This window comes from Euphorbia lathyris, chromosome 5, assembly GCF_963576675.1.
Source record: "Euphorbia lathyris chromosome 5, ddEupLath1.1, whole genome shotgun sequence".
In the NCBI taxonomy this organism is placed as follows: Eukaryota; Viridiplantae; Streptophyta; class Magnoliopsida; order Malpighiales; family Euphorbiaceae; genus Euphorbia; species Euphorbia lathyris.
The window spans coordinates 24173914-24180580 of NC_088914.1; the positions used below are offsets into that span (position 1 = coordinate 24173914).

General features: G+C 33.7%; 1 pseudogene; it reads right to left on the minus strand.

Moving 5' to 3' along the window:
- Positions 1 to 4446: 4446 nt before the first annotated feature.
- Positions 4447 to 5568, minus strand: LOC136229721 (flavonol sulfotransferase-like; annotated as a pseudogene).
- Between the last annotated feature and the right edge of the window lie 1099 nt (positions 5569 to 6667).

Genomic DNA, 6667 nt, shown 5'->3' on the forward strand with positions numbered 1-6667 from the left:
AGCCTCGAATTTAAGTTATAGTATATCTATATTAAATTTTTTAGAAAGAAGTTAAGAATATGAATTATTAAAAAAATAATAATAACTATAAATAAGAATATTTGTTATTTTACACTAACAACTATTAGTTAAATTTTACCAAACCGCTAGTAAAATCAGCTAATGAACACGAGGGTTGTATTCTCTTTAGTTTGGTATAGCAGATTATGTTGGAAAATTTTGAATAAAATTATATATTAATTTATATCCCAACAAACACCTCCTTTCATGAATAGTTGTGTCCGTCGTGAACAGTCGTGTTCGTTCGTCAAAAGACATATTCTTTCGAGTTCTATTTATATAGACTGGATTGTCAAATTTACAAGTTGTTGAAAAGCTGTTGAAGTTGTTGATAAAAATATTATGTGAATATTTATGCTAATGTTCTTATTTTTCCTACTCCGATGATAACAAGCCTATACACGGTTTGAGTTCGTTTTGCATAATCTGTTGTATCCTGGGAGACGATCGTCAATAGTGACGCCATCGTCTTAAGGAAACTGGTAATACAGACCTCAGATTTGTCTAAATTGTATTCTTTTAATTTTAAGTTTTACTATTTGTATGTTTTTGTGTTGGTTTTTTTTTTTTTTTTTGCTTAATCACATCCAACATTCTTAAAACAGATTCATTGTTTTTGTGATTTTAAAAAAAATGAATAGGAAAAAGTTCATAAAAAGTTTGGGTTGGAACAAATTTTCGTTCTGATGCAGCGCGGAATCCACTGAGAGTTTTAAACCGTAAACTCACAAAGGCTAACAACTTATCTAGCTAAACTAGAAGGAGTGGATCCCAATTCATGGACTAAATCCATAGGAATATGAAATCCCCCATTGTTGAAGGTGAAAACCTTAACAAACTTCACAAGGAAGAAGATATATATTTGATTTCATAAAAGTTTTTCCTATTACAAAGAGAAAGAGATGAATTTATAGCATCTCAAAAACCTAATTGCCAAATTACAAAAAGGGTAAACTATCTACTAATTACAATACAAATATAAAAGGGTAAAGTAGGGTTAATGGTAAAGGGGTGGCATGCTTGTAAATAAGGAGTGGTAGAGTTGTAAATAGGGAGTGGTCCCAAGTATGGAGAACTTGGGGAGGAAGTATTCTTCAGCTGAAACACGCCACGCGTGTCACGTATTACGCCCCGCGTGAAAGCGTCTCTGAGTTTGAATGCTCCGAAAATGGTCTTGCACGCCCCGCGCCTGAGGAGACACGCCCCGCGTATGAGGAGGCACGCCCCGCGAATTAGGAGGCACGCTCCGCGTACATGAGCTCCTGGAACTGGTTCTCTTTGAAGGTTCGATCCACGCCCCGCGTGCTGGACAACACGCCCCGTGTGGACTGCCCACGTGACCCCCTTCTCGCGTGGTTTCCTCCTTTCTCTCGGCCCCGGATTCACGCTCCGCGTGTCCTCTCTCACGCCCCGCGTCCAGGGAGAAGATGTCCTCATCACGTTCAATCAGTATTATTGAGTGAAACTTGTTTTGGGTTGTGGAGATTGAGTTTATGTTCATCATTTTTATAGGTGGACATGGAGTTTTGATGTTCAAGCTTATCACATGCATATGTTCAAGCTTAACTGCATAAGTTTACTTTTCACTTGACAAATAAGTAGTGTGATTAGTTAGGGTTATAGTGCATATGCTCGTCTTGGCTTTGATGCAATTGTTGGAAGCATATGTCCATTGTAAATAAATGGATTAATCATTCGGGTATAGTAGTGTTTATTTTTCCCAACTTTCATTTTGATCTCTGCAACTTTTGTAGTTCTTTCGACGAACAGAAATAAGATGAAATCTAAAAAGTTAAAGAATTAAGTTTCTTAAAATATAATTTGATTCTTGAAATTTTTATTTTGAGGTCGTTATCGGTCAAATTTGAAAAAATAAAAATTTTACCAACCACATATACTGACCTACAAAAAAATGTAAAACCATAAGGTTTTATTTGAAATTATCCCTCTAAAATTTATTATTTATGTTATTAAAATTTTAGCAATTTTTCTCACTTATTTGTAAATTAAGCAAGCTTGCAATTACACTATCAAGCTTGTTACATAAGCATTTGCAAGCTAGTGGAAATGCTATAATAATTCAGCCCAATTGACTTTATTTCATGTCTTGTATGATAAAGTGAATAAAGTCAAGTATGAATATTTTATAAAGGCTTAGCGTTCGTTTGGTTTTTGTTGTTACGGTTTGCTGTTGAGAAAAGCTGCTTTCTAAAAAGTTGGGATTCTCTACTTTTGTAACAAAACTACTTTTCAACTATAAAATGCAAATAGAAGATTTCTAACCAAACATCTAAGACTGCCCATGCTAAAGTGAAAAGACAAATAGGAGAAAAAAAGTGAGTAAACGAACACTCCCTTAATCCATGAGTTGCCCAAATTGCATGCCCCTCCCTCCATATATGGGCAATGGAATCATATTTTGCCCTATTGTTACTGTATTGTTAAGCAACTGTATTGCTCTATCATCAGGGATAAATTAGATGCAAACATGGATTATTGTGTATAGCAAAGAAATAGATAAAAACTAGTGGCAAATGTAACTGTGGCAGTGAGATAGGCAACGCAAGAAACAAGTTGGGGAAGAGAGATCATCCCCATAGGACTAACATTAGGATGATAAATCCTAATCATGAACCAAAACTGAGAATAGGAATAAATTGATCAGTGTATGCATGATATTATATGTATTATTAAAGTCCTAATAAGCTTAATCTAATTCGTTTTTTGTTATTACAATTGGAGGCATGTAGGGGAATTGAAGAGGGAATCGGATATGCAGTTCATAGACACCTCCTTTATATAGGATGTATTGGCGGCCTCTCATCTTCAGTGCCAACGGAATATGTCTCCATTGAGAGGACTTGCATGTATCAAAGATAAATAAGAAAGAAAAATAGGAAGAAGAAAACTGTATAACAAGGTAGAAAAAGAGATAGCTTAAATACTCACTAGTGGGTGACTCTTGTGCGAGTTGAACCAAGTCCAAAACTTTGCGGTTGTGGATGAAAGCAATTGCCATTAGATAAGCTTTATTCTGAACTTTTCTAAGATTAGAGATTAAAGGGTAAAACACAAATAGTAAACAAACTTTCAATTTATATTGGTTTGATGGTGGGAATTGAAAGGTCATGGTGAAGGAGAAAGAATATGTGGAGTGTATTTAATGCATGAATTAGGATTGCCTTGGAATTTTAAAGATTTGTTCTAATAAAATGATTGTTTTTTCTGTGCAAAATTTAGCTTTTGGGATTTCTTTTTAGGAAATGAGTATCAACTAATGAATTCAAATGGAAGATGTTTTTATTTTCTTCTTGGCTAGTATATTTAATTGAATTCAACTCTTTTGTGTATAAAGATTATGAGCACTACTATATTTAATTGAATTCAAATTTTTTATATAAAATTTTTTACGTGCATGAGTATGTTTAATTCATTATTGAGATAAAAACATGAAATTGGCTTTTATGACAATCTGGATAAAAACTAGAAATCCTTTCATTGAAATACCAGATAAAGAATAAAAGTAATGAGCCATATTGAATTAAAAAAAAGTTAATTATAAATAACTACTCTGTGGTTTGACCGATTTGCGATGTGGTACATGCGGTATTTTTTTTTTTTTTGCAAACACAATCTTGAGGTTGTCACCATTAGCAAAATCAAGGAGACGGCATAAAATGAATGGAACCTGTCATCTAAAGAAAAAAATTCATTGACCTAATTGATTAAAGACCTATGTCATCTGAAACACGCTACAACGACATACATCAATATGCAAACTGTCATCATGTTAACCAAGACGTCAATTTCCAATAAAAAAAATTGATATTTTTATTTAATAGAGTGTCATTCAATGGTCATCTAGTTGACGGGAATAATAAATATGTCGTCATCAGAATATGAGTAAGATGATGGTGTACCAATAGACTGATGTCATGTGAGGTTATTTCAAATGACAGAAGATAGCCATCATCGAAAGCATCATCAGATGACAGCGAGATCCGTGACAGTTTAATTTTCTTTAGAATGATGTTTTTCAACCGTCGTCTGAAAGGGTTATCGACGTAGTAACTTGCACTTGGGAATTGCACTCTCCTATAGAGTATGTATCCTTTTTCATTTATGTCATGTAAATTGCACTTGGAAATTTCACTCCTTATTGGAAACTTAATTGTCTCTTCTTGTTGTTTCATTTCTCGAAGAAGCCATATTCATCTATGAATCCCGATCACGGAACATGGTTGGCCATAGCTTAGCAAAATGGGTTGCCAACCTGGTGCATAATTTCTTTTTCATTTCATCTTGTATTTTTATTTTTACGAAGTTGTTTGCCTTTTCATTTTTCATATTAAAAATGTATATATAGATTTAAGTAGCAGCAACATATACTTTCAAATATCCAATAAAGAAATTACACCAATATACAAGAAAAAGCAAACAAAGAAATTTGAGTTTAAGCTCGTCAAATTCAACCTTAGAAACGTAACCCAGAGCCGTTGAACTTCCGGCGAGTAATTTCGTCAATCCTTTCAGCCATTTCCGTCGTTAAATAGTTTTTCCAATCTCCAACTTTACCTTTCCTGAAAAAGGCTTCATTTGCAATCCTAAAATCACTTCTTTCCGTCGAACTCTTATTCACATCTAAATTACTCAATTTCTCAAAACTACATAATTCCACAATTTTATCCACAACACCATGTTTCTCTTCGTCTTCAGAGAAGCCACATCCCATAAAATAAGCCATCTTTTTCACATAAAAGCAAGTATCTTTCTTCAGTTCTTCATATTTCAAAAACAACACTCGCTCAGGAAACTCCAAACTTGCCTTCCAATACCCAAAACTTGATCCCAAAACGGTCCACAGTTGGTAACTCCATTGCAGAATTTCTCATACGCCTCCTCGAAAGGTATCACCTCAGCATCGCTATGCTTAGATGTGAAAATATATTTAGAGACAAGAACATCCTTTGGATCCCTGCACAAATAAATGATTTTGCAATCGGAATTCAGAATTGATTTAGGCAAGGAATCGAAAGGAACATGAGTGGAAAGTAATGGAATTTGGGGGTTTCTTTTTCCGCCGAAAACATAAATGTATTCTATAAAAGGCACGATTTCATGTGGAAGTTTAGAGAGTAAAGGGGAATCTTGATCAGAATCGCCATTGATATACTGTCTTCTTGTGTGAATCGCGAAAGCTAAGGCCTTGAGCCAAGTTGTGCCGGATTTTGGAGCGGTGGCGAGTAAAATATCAGTGGGTTCAGGTATGAATTTTTTCTGAAACTCAATTATGCCTTTTAGGGCAAAATCGTAGTACCAAAATTGTTGATATTTGTATAGATTTACTGAAACTTTCCAGGCTGGTTCTTGGGGAAGGTTTGAGAAGTTGATTTCTTCATCGTCTCCTTCTCCGGTGGAAATTGGAACGCCATTGCTGAGATCTGTCGTGATCTGCTGTAGACTTCGTTTGAGCAAATTATTGGGTATAGAGTTCCTTGCTTCCATCATCTTTATAAATTGAAAATTTAGAAATTTAATATGTAAACGTGGAAGCTGTTGTCTACAGCAAACAAGGGCAGATCATGACAGATCACCACTTGTGTTAAGATCTCCAAACAATTACTAAATGTTAAATTCTTTTTTTCAAGGAAGTTTACCCTAAAATTTAGTGAACAATAAATAAACAAATAGTTTGTCATTTTTTTACAAGGTTTAATAGGTTCAACATGTTATGATAATTTTAATAAAATATTCGGTTAGTGTCTTGAATTTCCATAAAATATAAACAATCAATCACTCGGTTGTAAAAAATGTAAGTTAAATGTGAAAAATATGTTGTATGCATCTTTAAAAAGTAAAATGATAAGGTCAGATATGCGATTCTAATATTAGAAAAGAAAATATTTTATAAACAAAATACTAAATGTTAAATTCTTTTTTTCCAAGAAGTTTACCCTAAAATTTAGTGAACAAGAAATAAACAAATAGTTTGTCATTTTTTAGGCAAAAAGCATTATGAGGCTCCTGATCTTTCAATTTTCGGTATATAAAGGAGGTGTCTGGGTGCTTCTTTTCGTGTTCCTGTTTGCCTTTTCAGTTCGAAATTGAGAGTTTTAGGTGTTTGGTTAGTTACATTCATGTTTGCCTTTTACACTTGAAAAATAGCATTAGGTGTTTGGTTAGTGACCTACTGTTTGCTTTTTACACCAGAAAAGCAGCATTTTACAAAAGCAAAGAATCTGTAATTTTTGGAAAAAACAGCTTTTTTTCAACAGCAAGCAGCAACAGGTAACAACAAACAGTAGGCAAAACAAACGGATCCAAAGTCTTTGATCTTTTATTTGGATACATTAAACAATTGATCTTTCATTTTGGGTTTCATCAAGCATTTTGTTAATAGAAAAGTTAAATAAATTGGATGGTATTAAACTAAAGAGTAGTATGATGCTTTATTTGCTTATCTCCTAACCAATTTCAGAAAATCTTATAAAAGTAATATCTATAAATTTTATTTAGATAGATTTTTTTTTTGAGCTTCCAATTGAAAATATTATTAGACAGTAGGATATGCATCCTCAAATGTTCGCCAGCCAATGTGGCGTTATAG